This window comes from Rhinopithecus bieti, unplaced genomic scaffold (assembly GCF_001698545.2).
Source record: "Rhinopithecus bieti isolate Rb0 unplaced genomic scaffold, ASM169854v2 scaffold_5101, whole genome shotgun sequence".
Taxonomy (NCBI): Eukaryota; Metazoa; Chordata; class Mammalia; order Primates; family Cercopithecidae; genus Rhinopithecus; species Rhinopithecus bieti.
The window spans coordinates 901,330-919,477 of NW_016804853.1; the positions used below are offsets into that span (position 1 = coordinate 901,330).

Sequence of the window (18,148 nt, forward strand, 5' to 3'; positions counted from 1 at the left end):
CTCTTCTCACAAAAGTTTTGTTTGGGAAAATACTCTTATTGTTCATTAAAATATGTCAATAGGTTAATGTGTAATGGGTTTTAAAATATTTTTTCAGTGTTCATTTTCTCAGTGTTAATTTCTAACATGGTAAATACAGACAGATGTAACTCACATCAATAGAAGTTCTTTAGGGTCCTGAATTGTTTTTAGGCATGTAAAGAGCTCCTGAGAGCCAGAAGTTTGAAAACTGTTGCCATAAACTTTTCTTTAAGAGTTGCCCTGGCATCGACTGTATGCTTAGGACTCTCACTGTATAAGTTTGGAAACTTTATATATTAACAGGACGAAAATGTAAAATATACAACTGAACAGCCAGGGCTCTAGAAAGTGAACTGCTCGATTTGAAACTTAACTCTTCCTTCTTATAGAACATATGTATTGATACCTACTATACGCCACCACTACACTAGGTACTGGGGATACAGATCAAAGCAAGACACGCAAGGTCCCTGCTCCCGTGATACCTATGTTCTAGTGAGGGCAGACAGACAGGAAACAGATGAAACAAGCAAGACAAATCAGATAGTGACGAGCACATGCAAACAATTAAAACTGGGTGATATGATTAAGTGACAATGCAATTTTGGCTGGTCAGAAAAAACGAGATGAGACGTTTAAGCGAAGACCTGAAAGTCAAGACAGAGGCAGTCATGCAAAAAAAAAAAAAAAAAAAAAAAAAAAAAAAAAAAAAAAAAAAATCAAGCGGAAGAGCATTTTAGGTAGAGCAAACAGCTAGTACAAAGGCTGTAAAGCAAAAAGAGCTTAGCAAATTCCAGAAACAGAAAGCTAGCCCAATGTCTGCAGCATTAATGGGGAAAGGAAGAAAGTACAGGTTAAAGGCAGGGTAAATAAGACAGACCCAGTAGGACTTCACAAGCCAGGGTCAAAAGTTGGCCTTCTATTCTAAATGTAATGGGAATTTTGTAACCTCGATCAAGTTACTTCCCTTATCTGGCCCTCAATTTATTCATCTGCAGAATGGGGATAATGAGCGCTTATCTCATAGTTATGTTGACAATTAATTGTGAAAAAGAAAATAGAAACGGGGACACAGGAAGCATTCCTATTTGCTGTCATCATAATTCTACTTTCTTTTTTTTTTTTTTTTTTTAGACGGAGTCTGGCTCTGTCTCCCAGGCTGGAGTGCAGTGGCCGGATCTCACCTCACTGCAAGCTCCGCCTCCCGGGTTTACACCATTCTCCTGCCTCAGCCTCCCAAGTATCTGGGACTACAGGCGTCCGCCACCTTGCCCGGCTAGTTTTTTGTATTTTAGTAGAGACGGGGTTTCACCGTGTTAGCCAGGATGGTCTCGATCTCCTGACCTCGTGATCCGCCCGTCTCGGCCTCCCAAAGTGCTGGGATTACAGGCTTGAGCCACCATGCCCGGCCTGCTGTCATAATTCTACTTTCTAATCTGTTCTATTTTCTATTCTCATAAACTACTCTCTCTAAACTTCTTAGGCTTATAATCAGCAGAGGATCAGCTCTGCCAAAACAGCAAAGTTCAAATGACAAGTGAATATACAAAAGGGACACATGAGATGCACTGACCTGGACATGTCAATGCCAACTCCAACAGAATGTTTTCCCCACTATTCGTAATAAAACCAGAACCAGCAAAGCACAGCCAGGTGAGGAGTGAATGCCAGCATCTCACTCACACAGCACCCTTTGCGTCTATCTCCAGTTGCCAAGCTTTGCCACCTGGCCCCAAAGCACCTGCATTTGGACAGTCATTCTTCTGCTAAAAAATGTAGCCAACAACAAATCCATCAGCCTTCCCCGTTCTTTCTTGGCATATCCACACTACCTCCACCTCCTAAAAGACAAAAGCCCCTTGCCAAAGTCCTTTGGCGCTGGTTTTCTTGCTGCTTGCTTTAAAAATAATAAAAATCAAAGAGCTTCCTCAAGGCCGGGCACAGTGACTCACACCTGTCACCCCAACACTTTGGGAGGCTGAGGTGGGTGGATCACTTGAGGTCAGGAGTTCGAGACCAGCCTGGCCAACATAGCGAAACCCCATATATTTGGCTAAATATACAAAAATTAGCCAGGCATGGTGGCTTGTGCCTGTAGTCCCAGCTACTTGAGAGGCCAAGGCAGGAGAATTGCTTGAACCTGGGAGGTGGAGATTGCAGTGGGCTGAGATCATGCCACTATACTCCAGCCTGGGCGACAGAGGACAACTCCTTCTCAAAGAAAAAGAAAAAAAAAAAGCTTCCTTTAAAGTTAGGCGCAAAGAGAGGGGCTTACACACAGGGCTTTTGCTCAAAGCACCTGGTGAGCCAAAAGGCCTTAAGGCGGTTGGCCTCTCAGAACCATAGATAAGGATGAAGACAAAAAGGCACCGTTTCACTTTTTAGGTCAAGCAGTACCCAGCAGGGCAGGTTAACCATGGGCTGAGCCCGGCAAACCATGAGGTCTTTCACAGGAAAAAAAGGAGTATGCCCAGGAAAAGGAAGAGCTGCTGGCATTTGATCAATCTCCTGGCAAGAGGCCAAGGAAACTCCCTCCAGAGTGAGCACAAGTCTCCCTGCGATGTCCTCACCCAGGTACATATATGGTAATATAGCTGTAAATACGGGGTAGAGAAAACCTAACACATTTACGGTTAACTTGTTCAAGAGGGAGAAAAAGGCTCCCTTTACAACAGTCTCTGCTTCTGTTCCTGGGCACTCTCAGGGTTAATTTTGGACTTCCTTTGAGTAAAGATGCTTGACGATATCATCTTTATTGTGAAATGAGGATGAACAGCACATTTTTGACTTGGACACAATGCCACCCTCCTCCCCACACGTTTTCACACAGCTCCCCCTCCTTGCCTTCTTGTCCCACTAGCTGCTAATCAGATCGTCCTCAGAAATGCAGCGTGTCCCCATCATCAGATAATTTATTCTCTTGCAAAAAGCACTTCTCTGGGAGCATAGAAAATCGTATTCTGCTTTCGTTTTCAGGCAGTCCCAAAGGAAGTCACCAACTCAGAAGTTTCAACTTTAAGCAAGGCCCTTCATGACATCCCAGAAATAGCAGCTGTAAATCTGAAGTTTGGAGGACTGATTCTCTAGTATAATACAATGTTGCTCATTCTCCATTCCCCCTGCCACACACACATACACACACAAAAATTAACCTACTCGCTTTTTCAGACATGTCTGCTAAATAACCTTTTCCCCAACCAGGTAGAGTATCTACAGTTATTTCTCAAAAAAGATGCCTGCTCTGACATTCAGTCTCACGGCTTCTACTCTTCAAGGCCAAAGTAAGAGAAGCCAACCAAAAGCTCAACATTTCCAAGGCAGAGAGCTGCAGATTTGGTGAGTGGAGAGCATTTAGCTCAAACTCTTTATTTTATGGGTAGAAAAAACAAAACAGGCCCAGTGATTTCTTGGAGGTCACACACCCGACGAGTGGCCAAAGCTAGACCACAGGGCTCCAGATACCAAGGCCAGTGTTTTTTTGTTTTTTTTGGTTTTGGGAGGGGTGAGAGGGGAGGGTTCTTATTTTGTTAAAAAGTTGAAGTCAGTCCCAGCCTGAAAAGACACCCCTCTGCCCACACAGCCCAAACCTCAAAAAAACAGCAAATCAAGTTGGGTCAATATCCTCAGAGAGGGATAAAAGTCTCACCAAGCCTGAAAAATTCACTCAAGGACAGGGTTTCTCAACCTGTTCACTACTGACATTCTGGGGCAGAGAGTTCTCTGTTTTGTGTGTGTGTGTGTGTGTGTGTGTGTGTGTGTGTGTGTGTGTTGGGGTGGGGGGGGCTGTCCGGTGCACTGTGGAGCAGCATCCCTGGCCTCTGTTCACAAAATGCCAGTAGCACCCCACCCCTGCCTGCCAGACAGAACAACCAAAAATGTCTCCAGATGATACCAAATGTCCCCTGGAGGACAAAATCACCCTCCCTGTCCCTATTGAGAACCACTGCTCTAGGACATAGATAGGTTTTGCTTTGTTTTTTATGTGTAAGGCCTTCTGCAAACATTTGTTTTTAGACAACTCGGCCGCAATGACCCGAAGCAGGTATTTTTATTTTTACACCTATTCTACAGAAGAGGAAACAGATGCACAGATGTTCCATGTTTTGCCCCTTACCCAAGAAGCAGTCAACATTCGGTACTGCGGAGTCCCTATCCTGTGGCTCACCAGGGCAACACCATTATGACCTGAGAGCAGCTTGGTTTCACTACCTGATTTTTCCACTACCTTTTATGAATACTCAACAGTTTCCCAAGACAAATAAGTCCTCTAGAGTTGTACTAAACAACACCTCAAAAGCTATCAAAAGGAAATGCTTAATATATCTCTTCACAGTCCTCACATCACCCTCTGCAATAAAGGGCTTTTCTTTTTTTGTTTTTTTTTTATTGAGATGGAGTCTCACTCTGCCACCCAGGCTGGAGTGCAGTGGTGCCATCTCAGCTCACTGCAACCTCTACCTCCTGAGTTCAAGCAGTTCTTCTGCCTCAGCCTCCCAAGTAGCTGGGACAACAGGTGTCCGCCATCATGCCCAGCTCATTTTTTTTTTTGTATTTTTAGTAGAGATGGAGTTTCACCATGTTGGCCAGGCTGGTCTCAAACTCCTGACCTGAGGTCATTCACCCACCTTGGCATCCCAAAGTGCTAGGATTACAGGCGTGAGCCATGATGCCTGGCTGTAAGGCTTTTCAAAGAAAGATGTCAGTTTAAGAAATATTTAATCAGGAGAGGGGTATAGGGGCCAGGCGCAGTGGATCACGCCTGTAATCCCAGGACTTTGGGAGGCCAAGGTGGGCAGGTCACGAGGTCAAGAGATCAAGACGATCCTGGCCAACATGGTGAAATCCCATCTCTACTAAAAATACAAAAATTAGCTGGGCATGGTGGCACGTGCCTGTAGTCCCAGCTACTCAGGAGGCTGAGGCAGGAGAATCGCTTGAACCCGGCAGGCGGAGGTTGCAGTGAGCCGAGATCATGCCACTGCACTCTAGCCTGGTGACAGAGCGAGACTTCTTCTCAAAGAAAAAAAAAAAAGGAGAGGGATACAAAAAATTAGTTTTTCCAAGCAGCCTTCAAAGGGAGAAAAAAACATATATACAAATTACTTAATTGTGAAAGCACTTCCTGTGTGCCAGGTATTCTTATGAGTTAAAAAAACAAAAGGCCCATAAGGAAAACAGGTTTCAGGGCCCTGGAGTTCCGAATGACAGATTTTCAAGTATCAGAAAAAGCTTCCCAGAGGAGGAAGCATTTGGGCTTGGCCCTAAGGAATAGAAGGATTTGGCGAGGTGGACAGAGGAGGGTGGGGAGGGACACATAAGGCAGAACATACACACACACAACAAGGCAAACAAATGAACGTCCATCATCTGGGTGTCATATCAGCTTTTTCTGTTCAGAAATATGTGCCTGGGATGCTTTTAAGCTGTTCTTGCAAAAGAAAATTATTTCCCAGATAAAGCTCCTTCTGAAATGAAAATGAACAGCAAGAAACTTGGAGGCTAGTGATATTCTTCTTATGTTCACCTTCTTCTGATGAGCTGCATTATATCAAGCAGTCCAGAAGTTATGCTGATGGGACAGGTCAGAAAGTATGATGAAACATAAATTCCTCAGTGTCCCATGACAGCCGGTGAACAGCAGTGACTGCACAACTCTAAGTAGGGGTACATGTACCTTCTGGTCTCTTTCTATCTTCATCTGAAGAGCCAATAAAAGCATCCCCCAAACATAAGCATGAAAGTTTCCATGTTTGTCGGAGAGGGAATCATGCGAGAGCTACTTACTCTCACCTCAGGTTGGTGATTAGCCTACCTTTCCAATTCACTGAAGATAAGGCTGCAGGGGAAAAGTACAAAGGTCAGCTTCAGCTTCAACAAGTGAGAACTAGCCATGAAAAAGCAAAGGAAACACTAAATGACAAGCACTGAAAAAGCACAGGGATAGGCATCCTCCAATGCAGATTTTCTCGTATTTTCACGTGTGTGTGAATCACTTGAGGATCTTGCAAAAATGTAGGTTCTCATTCATTGAATGTGGGGTAGGGTCTGAGAGCCTGCAATTGCTAGCAAGTTCCCAGTTAATGTCAGTAACGCTAGTCTGGGGTCCACATTTGGAGTGGCAAAGATGTAGTACAGTGTTTCTCAAACTTTTGACTGCAGCTCAGAGTAAGAAAAATATTGAGCTTACAAACCAATGTTCATTGTCTATGTGAGACAAAGAATTTTGTTGCGACGTACATAGTTCTTCTTAAGTATCCATGCGATACACTTCCATGTTTTCTATTCTAGGTTATGTCATTAAAAAAAAGTTTGGCCGGACCTGGTGACTCACACCTCCAGTCCTAGTACTTTCGGAGGCCAAGGCAAGAGGATCGTTTGAGCCCAGAAGTTCAAGGCCAACCTGGGCACTATAGGGAGACCCAATCTCTACAAAAATAATAATAATAATAATAATTAGCCAGGAGTGGTGGGGCACACTGGTGGTCCCAATTACTCAGGAGGCCAAGGTGAGAGGATTGCTTGTGCCTGGGAGGTTGAGGCTGCAGTGAGCCAGGATCATGCCACTGTACTCTAGCCTTGGCAACAGAGCAAGACCCTGTCTCTAAAACTAAAAATAGGCCGGGCGCGGTGGCTCAAGCCTGTAATCCCAGCACTTTGGGAGGCCGAGACGGGCGGATCACAAGGTCAGGAGATCGAGACCATCCTGGCTAATACGGTGAAACCCCGTCTCTACTAAAGAATACAAAAAACTAGCCAGGCGACGAGGCGGGCGCCTGTAGTCCCAGCTACTTGGGAGGCGGAGGCAGGAGAATGGCGTGAACCTGGGAGGCGGAGCTTGCAGTGAGCTGAGATCCGGCCACTGCACTCCAGCCTGGGCGACTGAGCCAGACTCCGTCTCAAAAAAAATAAATAAATAAAAATAAAACTAAAAATAAAAGTTCATCAAGGCCCACTAAATTAATTTAACAACCTCTTCGTGGGTTGTCACAGAGTTTGAAAAACATGTATACAGAACAAGAGTAACATTCCTGCTCATCTGGGGAGAACAACGATGTCTTAGCCTCAGGACATTAAGGCTAAATCCAAAACCAATTTTTTAAAAAAGCTTAGATTATGTTCAGAATTCTTTGCAAAAAGGCAAGGATAGGTCAATAGCATTTTGGAAATGCTTTCATCTAGGAAATTCAAGTTTTAAGTTTTCTTCATTTTAATTTGTTTTCTCGTCTGTAAGATAAGGATGATCTTGGCCCTAAGTGGAGATCTCCAAATACCATTTTGGCCAGGCGTGATGTCTCGTGCCTGTAATCCCAACACTTTGGGAGGTTAAAGTGGGAAGACTGCCTGAGTCTAGGTGTTTGAGAGCAGCCTGGACAACATGGCAAGACCCCATCTCTACAAAAAACACAAAAGATTAGCCAGGTGTGGTGGTGAATGCCTGTAGTCCCAGCTACTCAGGAGGCTGAGGTGGGAGGATAGCTTGAGCCCAAGAGGCAGAAGTTTCAGTGCGCTGAAATTGTGCCACTGCACTCCAGCCTGGGCAGCAGAGTAAGACCCTGTCTTGAAAAAACAAAATAAAAAAAAATTTCCCTCTTAAAAGGGCAAAGGCTCCTTGAAGAAAAGGCTGATTCTTGGTCTGGGACAAGAAATAGAGAAGATGAGCCTAGAACATCTTGTTATATAGAAAGCAAAAAAGCTAGCAAAGATTACAAGGGCTCTGTCAAAATCTCAGGAACTTTACCAGCCCATTTCTCACTGACTAAAGAACTAATGGATTTGGGTAGTGAGCATCAAGGGGTGCTAATATAACAAGAGTAGACATCCAACATCTCACACCCACCTAAGCAAAGTTTACAGAGTAGACTTACTGGAGTCCCAGCTACTGGGAACGCTAGGGCAGGAAGATTGCTTGAGACCAGGAGTCCAAGGCCAGCCTAGGCAACGTAGTGAGACCCCTTCTCAATTTAAAAAAGAAAAGAACCTAACTTTGACCAAGCCTCTACATCTAACTACCAAATTATAATAGACCAAGGGGATAGAGAAACATGTTAAACCACATTGCACTGATGTAGTCAGCAAAGTCTAAACTGTGGAGATGTGTATCACCCAGTTTCTTCAATAACAGCAACCAAAAAATGCATGGAAAAAAGATTTGTAGAAGAAATACAGAGATTAGTGGACATCAACCATTTGTAACGTATTTACCTTATTTGGATCCTAATTCAAACTGTTAAATATGTTTATGTGTAAAATTATTATATGTATTTTTTTACAAATATCTATGTATATATGTATATAGATCAAGGAAGTATAAACATAGACTCAATAAAAATGAAAGACCATCAAAGGGGTAGACACATTTAGAAAAGATGTTCGAGATGTATAAAAGGTAATTTACCAAATGAGTGGTACTATATAAGTCCCTTTGCATGAAATTTAAATATATACATACATTTTACACATGCATGCTTAGAGGAAAAGCCTGAAACCCTAATCTCGAATAGTTGGAATTGCTTTGTTTTATTTCATTGCTCATCTTTATTTCCTAATGTTGCACTACAATGAATATGCTATCTTTTTCTCCTTAAAAATTTTCTTTAAATAGAGATGGGGTCTTGCTATGTTGCCCAGGCTGGAAGTACAGTAGCTATCACAGACGCAATCATAGTGCACTACAGCCTCAAACCCTTGGGCTCAAGAAATTCTCCTGCCTCAGTCTCCTGAGTAGCTGAGTCCAGGGTGTGTGCTACATGAATATGTATATCTTATGTATTAAGTAATAAAATTTGAGGTTTGCTTTAAGTTTGCACATACACAGGGGTCCTTATTAGGGAGAATCACTGATGTGAAGCTTCTAATTCCCCAAGGATGCTGGAGAGCAGAATATTAGTCCACCTTGTAAATATCTCTTAAAATGACACTGGATACCCGCAGGGTGGCGGTAGGACATAGAAGGTTTGTGCTGAAACTCCATGATTATCATTGAGTTCTTAGAATTTGCTCTCCAAGTCAACTGTATGTTCACCTATTTGTCAAACTTTCCTTTTCTACTGAAATGAGTTACAATCCCAGGTAAGTCCTGTCATTAACCAGACAGTTCGGAAATCTGGGTTTTACCCCCTATTGAGTTCCCATCTGGTATGTGATCCTGCCAACCTTACCAGAGCCTCTTCAGAAAGGACAATGTAGTTTTGTGATGTTGAAAACCACACTGAGAATTCTGTGAGAGTTTACAAGTCCTCAGATAAATCACTGTTGACCTGCAAAATCTGGTCCCTACAGGTCTGGACCTTGACTCCCTCTCCCTCTTGAACTCGGAGCACTCTCCCCTGGCCACCTTCTCCTTCCTCCAACACGTCACACCCACTCCTATCTCAGGGCCTCTGTACTTGCTGCTCTGACATTTGAAATACACTTTTTCCCTGATATCTATAAGGCCAACTCGTTTGCCTCCTTCAGATCTGTGCTGAGATGTCATGTAGTAAAGATCTAATCCCCACCTGAGTACTCCCTTAATACCCCTCATCATGTTTTGTTGTTTTAAATTACCGTAAACCATACATAACATAAAATATACCACTTTGAAATATTATAACTCAGTGGCACTAAGTACGTTCACACTGTTGTGCGACATCACCACCATCCATTTCCAGAACTTTTTCATCTTTCCAAACTGAAATTCTATCCTCAATAAACACTAACTCCCCCTTCCTGTCTTCTCTCTCCCCCAGCAATCACCATTCTACTTTCTGTCTGCAGGGATCTGACTACTCTAGATGCCTCTGTAAGAAAAATCATAAAATTATGCATCCTTTTGTTTCTGGCTTGTTTCGTTTAGCATGTTTTCAAGGTTCATTCACATTGTAACATGTGTCAGAATTCCCTTTTTAAGGCTGAATAATATTCCATTGTATGTATATTTCACATTTTGTTTATCTATTCATTCATCAATAGACTTGGGTTGTTTCTACCTTTTGGCGACTGTGATAATGCTTCTACTGACACAGGTGTACAAATATCTACTCACGTCCCTACTTTCAATTTTTTAAAGTATATACCTTCAAGTGGAATTGTTGGGATATAAAGTAGTTTCATGTTTAATTTTTTTTTAGTAACTGCCATGCTGTTTTCCACAGCAGCTTCACCATTTTACATTCCCAACAGCAATGCACAAGGGATCTAATTTCTCCACTTGTTATTTTCAGTTCCCCGCTTAACCAGTTTTCTTTTTCTCCGTAGCCTTTACTACCTCTAATACTGTAATACTTATTTATTTATATTGGCTGCCTCCCACTAACTAGGATGTAAGCCTCTTGGGAACAGGATGATTTGTTCATTGCTATATCCTGAGCACCTGGAATACACCTTGGTACATAGCAGGTGCTCAAGAAATTTGTTGAATAAAGAATAAAACACTTGAATCACACACAACAACTTGAACAGGCCTTAGAGTCTGTTAAATAGATTTACCACACCATGTGCCTTAAACTACATCCAATTTAGAAATCTCAAAGCTGAATGGGTGACGGTTTCAGTGGTGTATTTGGCTTATCCTCATTAGCAATCATCTCAGAACCACAGACACCAAGACAATTGTAAGGAAGCACAGGAGTTATGTCATTCACATCACTGACTTTAAGCCTTAATTGCATTCATCAATTGAGCCATGCACAAACTTAAAACAGCAAAAATGAAAAAAAAAAACTGCACGCACTTCTGGTTGACAACCTGTAAATGCAATGTGTTTTGTTTTTAAAAATCAAATCAATAGTAAACAAGATAGACACTGGCCTTGCAGAGACTCCTTAATGAGATGTAGCCATAGACAGCTTGACCTAGAAACCTAACTTCAGGCCTACTTTTATTTTGGCTGTTTTTTCTGTTGTTCATATTTGGTGCTTGTTTTATTTTGGTTTGTTTTCTAAGAGCTGCTTGTGAAGAAATCAGACAGAGTTTCCATGATATCTTTATAAATAAGTTGAAAAGCCATGTAATATTCCCCCGCCTCTGGAAGTCAGTTGGTTGCACACCATTGGATTAAAGGTTTCTTTTTTATCTTTCTCTCTGCCCACTCTCCTTCCTCCCTGTAATACCAACACTCTGATCTTCCTCACTTGAAAATATTTTGAAGAAAAAGACTGTGTTGATCTTTCTGTGGAGTTCATCTATCTCTTTTTTTTCTAAGCAACCATTCCACTTCTCATTCCTAAAGAAAAGACGCCAATTCCCTCCAAAAGACAATCACTTTGTTCAAAGCGATACCATTGTCAACCCCAAATGACTTTCACAGGTCTCAATGCAAGAGTCAGAGTAATTCATTTAGAACATGAAGAACTTTCCCTGCCTGATAAGAACGATATCTTGAAAGGATTTTCTGTTCTGATTTGAATTATTCAAAGAGCAGATTGTACTTTCAATGTACGTGTGCATATACACATACACACAAACTTGAAAGAAAAAATAGAGAACAAAAACATCTGCACAACTGGCTGCAAAGCAAACTGGAAGGTATATGAAAAGGTATCAACGTTTCACATTCCAGACTAACTGCAGTTTAAACTTTCGAATTATTCAGATGGAGAAATGCCTCATCCTTTTTACCTACTCAGATGCTTTGATGTAAATAATCAAGAGGTATTTCAGCCAGGAGGTGAGCCTAATGCTTAACTTACATAATGTTCCTTGTGGTTTTGTTTTGTTTCTTTTTACTCTTCCCATTCAGGTTCTCCAAAATGAACTCATTACAACATCTAATACCTCCTCAAATATCTGCACTCTTTTATCCCTATGTTTGTGGCTACATCCTTTCCTTCTCATATCAATGTTAAGTACTATTTCGTCATTGGTGGCCTGTAAGCAAGTTATTTCATCAATAGCAGTAAGTTTACCACTTTTCCTTGCTTCCCTCTCACCACCACCATCCCCAAATCAACTTAGGTCCATTTGTGGGATGCAGTACAGCCTCACCGCCTGAGGTTATACCTTGCTCCTACTTTGTACTAGCTACTGGACAAGTGATTTCACTCTCCGCACCTCAGTTTCTTCACCTGCATCTGTCGCACAGGGTTTCTGAGATACGTGGCTGTGGACCCGGCTTACAAGTACTTAATGTGTCCATCTTATTATTTTTAGCAACCAGATAGAAAACAGTCTGTGGACCAGTTTCTCCTTGTTGTACAGCTAATTCTGAAGAGGGGAACTGGACCTAATCTTTGGCTTTAGGAGCACCCACACAGCCATGTGAGTCAATAAAAGAACTTCAAGAAGAAACTAGAGTTCTCACATCCAAATGTTTCTCACTCTGCCAGTACTCCTAAGGATCTTATCAACAGGAAACAAAAGCACTATACCACTATAATGAAGTGTCTGACTTTTATTTTCTCATTAGAAAAGCCCAAAGATTGTAGCCCAGGGAACAGCTAAATATTTAGAATGTTAAAAAAGTTACAAAGACCCAGCCACCCACCCCTACCCACCTCTGTTACCCTGTTATTTAGCATGTTCCTGAGCATTTTAGGAGAAAAAACTTTTGATGGCCAAATCTGCAGCAATAGTGATGTACGTGCACCCGCTGAAACCTCCCACTCTTCAAATGCAGTCTGACCATTTTGGGGAAAAAATAGGAACTGTTGTGTTTACAGATAAATGCTGCTCTCAGCTCATATTCCACCACAGGCCCCAAAACAACAGGGATCTGCCAGATTCCTTGACTTTCAGGTGGCTTGAGTCAAGGGCTGGATGCTACTATCTTAAGCTCCAGTAAGTCACTTCCCTTTTTAAAGTTCTAATTCTTTCAACTTGTAGCAACCACTTTCATTTCTTGCAATCCAACCTACTCTGATTAAGCACACATTCAAAATTAGAAAAGAGTGACTATTTCTTGAAGGAGAGAGGCAGTTAATACTGCTTACACATCTTGGCATATGAAATACACTGCGTCCTTCAGAATTTAAATTATCAGCACGCTTTTCACACCGGCAATGGGCCGCCGTTTTATTGCTCCATTTAATGGCTTTCCCCACCTCTCTCATAAACCTTCAGGCTCCTTCAGTTCTGAACTACGTCCAAGAAACGGACAGTCCACTGGACCTCTGCTCCCAAAAGCCCTCACCAAAGGCAGAGGCAAATTTTGAAGACTGAGCCACGGAGTTTCTTTTTCTTTCTTACTCCCCACCTCATTGGCGATTTAGATAGAACTTAAAATAGGCTTAGGACAAACACTCATTACTGACTACAGCACTCAGGCTTCCACACTCACCTGACCCAGGTCAGGCACTCTGTTGCCAAAACAAGCCCAGCGAGGGGTGCAAATCCTGCTCCTCTGTAGTCAGCTCCTAAATATTTAGAAAGAAAGAAGACTGAGTACCAGACCGCGGAAAATGAGTCTCTAACAGAAGTGCTCCAAATTACAAGTTTCCAACTTCTTTAGCCTCCTTCCCTGGGGAGACCCCTCCCCACCCCACCCTCTAAACTTGGCAGGCAGGTTGGTGGGATCGCTTGGGCGACGATTACAGGTAACTACTCTTATTTCCAGGATGTAACTGACAAGTGAGACTAGGCACGCACAAACTTCGAACGTGCGGGAGGCTGGAACTAAGGGAAGTGTTTGGCAGATCCCAAAGCACTTGTTTCCCGGTGAGGAGGCCAAGTATCCGAAGCCCGCATCTTCACTGGACATGAGCTTCGTCCACACTTCATCCCTCACCGCTTCCCCGGTTTTCTTCCGTTTTAAAACCCTCCCCACGGGGCCCCACACGCATGCATTATTCTCCCCACCATGGAGCGCAAGAGAGTGCTACATTTTAGAAAGATTATTTCCTTGAGCAGGCTCACATATGACACCCCACAACCTCTCTCCGAAAAAAAAAAAAAAAAAAAAAAACTATTTCCTGCAGCTGCAGCAACAGTTTCCAACTTGGGGAATGCCACACCAGTCCAGAACAGGGAGCCCCAAAGCCACGCACTAGAGTCGAGGATATTTGTTTTTTAAGCCTCAAATGAGCTCCCCCCAAAAAACTGCCCGCAGTAAAGGAACCCCCAAATGCATGCCAAGTGCATGCACATGCATCGATATCTCCCCGAGACCGGGGCAAAAACTTCTGCGCTGGGGGAGCCAGTGCCAACTCTCCGCGCCCTCTGCCCGGCCCCAGCCGCTACCTTGGTGCCCGGGGAGCCACGCCGGTTTGGGGGAGCAGGGCGAGGAGAGGGGTTAGCAGCCGCTGGGTAATCCCATGTCCGCGAAGAGGGAGCTCGTTCCGTTAGGATGGAAGCGGAACACCCACACCTCCTCTCGGCGTGCGCTTTCTCTCTCTCCACCCCCTGCCTCCTCCTCCACCACCACCTCCTCCTCCTCCTCCTCTCCTCCCACCCCAGCGAGCTTGAGGAAACGCTTCAGCAGCACATCCACATGGTTACTGCACTTTGAAGCGGCTCCGGGCGGCTTATATAGGCCGGGAAGCTCCCTGGGCAATGTAGTCCGAGTACCGGGTGGTGGCGGCGCCTGAGGCTGCAGGGAGGGACTACAAGTCCCAGAACCCCCTGGGCGCCCGGGCTGGGCCCTAAATAGACGCGCGCGGGGACAGGGGAGGGGCGTCCTGCGAGGCTTTCAGGCTACTTATCCCGTACCTTGGCTGGGGTGGGTAGGGCTTGGAGCCTGCCATCCAAAACCACCCCTGGGAAGCGTCTGCAACCCTTGGGGACGCGTCTCCTCCGGCTGCCCCCCTTCCCTGGAATCCAGGTGTCACTGGGGCCGGGGAGGGGCTAGGAGCTCGGATTTCTGCTTTGGGAAGTTTTTACAAGCCCACCCTCCCCCTGCCTTGGGTCCCCGAGCCAAGAATTTCAGAAATCCGGGGCACAAAAACGCCAGTGTTTGCGGTCAAGGATTAAAGGCGCGAGGTTGTCTTTATTTAATCTGCTCCGCCCTGCTCGGGTTTGCACGAAAAACCAAGCCTGGGAGCGACGGTCCACGCAAGCGGAGACACAGGCAAGTCGCGTGAGAGCACTTTTCTGAGCCCGTGTTGCGTGTCTTTTGTCGCCCCTCAGGAGGTAAAGAAACGCAGACCTCTCCGGTGCACAAATAAAGGAGTCGTGTTGTGACTTGCCGGCTCTGAGATTGGGAGGCAGAAAATACATACCGCGACCTCAGTCCTGACCCTACCTCTAGCAGTCCCTCTGCTCCTGGGAGCTGTAAATGCTTAAGTAAATAAACCGCAAACCAGAAAAATAAGAGCTTGGGAGAGAGCCGCTCACACAGAGATGCGCATCCAGGCGGGGCGCTCTCCAACAGCTCCGACTGGGGCGAGGTGGATTTCACCCGCTGCCAAGTAGTGCCTGGGCTCCCGGGTTACAGGCTGCTTCGGGCTCCGGCTTTTGCGAGGAGGGGAGAGCTAAGCCCGGGGGCAGTCGGCTGACTGCCCTCTCTTGCCTCAAATGACGTATATTCATTCCTCAAACGTTTCCTGAGTGTTTACTGGGTGCCAGGAGCTGGGGCATAGTGGTGAGCCAAACACATTATAGCATCCCAGACAGGCACTTCCTGACGCCGCCTAAAGATCTGTTATAACAATAGTAATAATAATGATAATAATCAATGAAGAGGCTGATTTTATTGGGCCCAGACCACACGCAGTTTTCATACTTCATGCTATTGAGTTTCACCAACTGTAGGTATATTTATTATACCTATTTGGCAGGTGCACAATCCAGGGCTCAGAGAAATCAGGTAACTTCCCAAATGACGCCTCGAGTTAAGTGGTACAGCCTGGATTCCGATTCCATACTCTACGTGTCTGAAACCCTTGTCTTTAGGGAAATCCATCACCATTGCCTTAAATAGCCTTTCTCCCCATTTTAGGAGCAGCCTCTGAGCCCTTGGGCAAGTCATTTTCATCTCTTTGCCGCAGTTTTGCCATCTTAAGGAGATTCTCATTAGAATATGTCTACTTTTTAGCAGGATTCCTTAATATAGAGTAGAGTCTTACGAAACTTTAGGAACAAATTAGAGGAGCATCATATCTAATAGTTATTACTGACATAATGCCAAAACGAATCACAATTATTGACATTTATTGGGTGAATGCCATATGTCAGGCATTGGTCTAAACTCTGTATAGCACCTAATTAAATCCTATTAAGACTTTTTTTTACTTATTAGAAAACTGGGGGTGGGGGGTACAAAGCGGTTAAATTACTTCCTCCAAAATCACACAAATAGCTGACTCTTGAACCATAGACCTAAACTACTACTCTCCGCTACCTCCCCAATGTAAACACGTGCACTGCATTTACCTGCTCAGATATGCATTTAATACCAGTCCAGGAAGGGGCAAAGCTCTTGAAATAGACAAAGTTTGTGTTCACGATATTCGCTCCTGCCCTCCCTTCTCTTTCAGCATTATCCCCTGGTCACTAGGCACTAGAGTCTAGTGCCTAATACCTTAAGCTGCCTCTCTCCATCATCAAGAAACTCCCGCATCTGCCATATAAAGGAAATGTTTCTCATTCACCCCCTCTCATCTCTTCCCCCATGAAAACCTCTTCCATTTTCAAAGGATCTTCAGCTCTACTTTTCAAGCAAATTCAACAAATCAGTGTATGCCTATGTAACTGGTGAATAGTGAAGGGTAATTATTTCATGTGCTTCTAACTCAGAAACAATGGAATATTAACAGGGGTTTTCCGAAGATCCAGTTGGACAATCTTCATCTTCATCATATAATGACATTTATCTCCTACCTGTCTTATCCACTGTCTCCCCTCGGAGACCACAAATTTCACTGAAGGCAGCATCTATGTCTTATTCATGGTTGTGCTCTCTACCTCCCCTGACCCAGGAGGACTTACTCTTCTTTCTGCACATTTTAGTAGATGTGTAAAAAAAAAAAAAAAAAAAAAAAAAGTTTGTTAAAAAGATGTTTTAATGGAAGGTGTGTCAGGCATATGGCAGGATACATGACCATATGTTTGGAGCATGCACACCTTGTAGCCCATCTCTATCATAGCCTGTTTTCTCATCCTGTTCAACATTTTGTAAGGTCTAGAAGCTCTCCCCATCAAGAAACTCCCGCATCTGCCATATAAAGGAAATGTTTCTCATTCACCCCCTCTCATCTCTTCCCCCATGAAAACCTCTTCCATTTTCACTAGGTCACTGGAAAGTAATTTTGTTAATTTTGCTATGATGTGAAGAGGTTCTCTATGATGATGTATGACTGATAAATTATGATAATTAATGTCAGAATAAAAGGGTCACTGCCTAACTCATTCTCCATTATCAGTAGAGGGAAAGGAGCTGCTTTCTCTTCACTGTATTTTTTTCTAAAAGAATTTTCTATCCCTGTGTTTTCCAGTACAGTGACTGCTAGCCATTTAGGCACGTAAGATGTGGCTAGTTCTGAGATGTGAAATAGATGTTAAACACACATTGAATTTCAAAGACTTAGTAGAAAAACAAGCAAAATATCTTAATTTGTATAGTGATTACATGTTGAAGTGGTAACATTTTGGATATTTGTGTTAAATAAAATAGATTATTAGAATTGATTTTACCTGCTTTTCCTTTTTTAATATAGCTACTAGGAAATTAAAAATTACTTATGTAGCTCATATCATATCATATCATATCATATCATATCATATCATGCAGGACTGATGTAGAAAACCAGGAATCTGATTCCCAGGATCACAATTCGAGATGATGACCAGCCCATTAAAATGGCCATTTATGACTTTGCCCTTGAAATGTTCATGCAGGGAACTAGAAGGGCTTTGCAAGGTCAATACAGTATCAAAGACTGAGCAAAAGTCTGAAGAAAGTCCAAAACTAGCACTCAAGCCTACCTCCACGGAAGACCTACAAATAGAAGCAGGTTTCGTCAGCAGTACACAGCTGAAAACTATAACTGAATTCATCTGCCTAGAAGCCCACCTCAAATGCTGCCCTGGTTAAGAGAGCAAGATAAGCTGGAGAAAGGAGGGATTGGAGAAAATCGTTTTGACACCCAGCTGTACCATTTATCTCCTGTTTTGTTTTGTTTGATAAAGTGATATTAACAATCCTTGCCTTGTCAATCTCACTGGGTCAATGGGTCATAGGACATGAAAGGGCTTTGCAAACTCACCCTAGCTATAC

The 18,148-nt window shown here is 43.5% G+C and overlaps 1 protein-coding gene across 11 annotated transcripts in view; it reads right to left on the minus strand.

Moving 5' to 3' along the window:
• Nucleotides 1–14,436, minus strand: part of ITPR1 (inositol 1,4,5-trisphosphate receptor type 1) — a 361,669-nt gene extending 347,233 nt beyond the window's left edge. For all 11 annotated transcript variants that reach the window (XM_017870725.1, XM_017870723.1, XM_017870722.1 and 8 more), the window contains exons 1-2: nucleotides 14,176–14,436; nucleotides 13,277–13,352 (exon numbers count right to left, since the gene is read on the minus strand). The gene's annotated coding sequence lies outside the window, so the exon portion shown is untranslated. The remainder of the gene's footprint in view (nucleotides 1–13,276; nucleotides 13,353–14,175) is intronic.
• Nucleotides 14,437–18,148: the final 3,712 nt, after the last annotated feature.